Here is a 950-nt window from a genome sequence, read left to right on the forward strand (position 1 = left end):
GGGCAGAGACACGGGTATGTGTCTCAGTCATGTGAGTAACATTGTCATAGACTCGGCCATGTGATTTGGCCGTGTGAAACCTGCACTTAAATTATAAAATTTAAAATAACCAAACGGCCTAGCACACGGGTGTGTGACTTGGCCGTGTGACTTCAATTTGTTCATAGGATGAAAGTCAGAGAGTTACACTGGGTCAAGACATAGGTGTGTGTAACCACACAGCTTGCCCACGCGGGTGTGTCCCTAAGCCACATGGGCGTGTGAGTTATGCATGTGCGAAAAATTTAGTAGCTTCGTGAAAATTTCTCTGAGACTCAGAATAAGTCCCGACTCGATTCTAATGTTCATATTGGGCCTCGAGGGTCCATTTAAGGGACGATTTGAATGTTTTCATTTTTGTATGGTAAATTTGACTCGAATTGATTATACATACTTAGTTATCCTTGGCAATACTCTGTAACCATGTTTCGGCAACGGTTACGGGTTAGTGGTGTTACAAGCACTCCTCTGTTTACTGGCACGTCTAGGTTTCTTTTGTTTTAGCTTTTGTTTTTTTACCTTTTGTCAGTTGTGGTTTCTTGGTGGAGGTTTAAGGCGTGAGTGGCGATCATTGGGGTTGAGGATAGAATAAGGGGATGGAAAATGAGTTGGTGGACTTGTCACTTGAGGATGATGAAGATAAATTTCTACTAGTTTGAAACGACAGTGGCCCTTAACAGGTGATACAGAATTTGTGTTTGGTGGGATGCTTTCTCACAACAAGTATTATTCATTCCTAGCCATGAAAAGTACATTGGCAAACTTATGGCACCTAATGAAAGGAGTTTCGATGTCAGATCTAGGCGAAAAGAGATTCATGTTCAAGTTTTTTCATAAAATGGATCTGGATTGGGTCGTTAATGGGGAACCTTGGACTTTTAATAATCACCTTTTGGTGTTCCATGGGCTGC

The sequence above is a fragment of the Gossypium arboreum genome, chromosome 4, assembly GCF_025698485.1.
Source record: "Gossypium arboreum isolate Shixiya-1 chromosome 4, ASM2569848v2, whole genome shotgun sequence".
NCBI classification, from domain to species: domain Eukaryota; kingdom Viridiplantae; phylum Streptophyta; class Magnoliopsida; order Malvales; family Malvaceae; genus Gossypium; species Gossypium arboreum.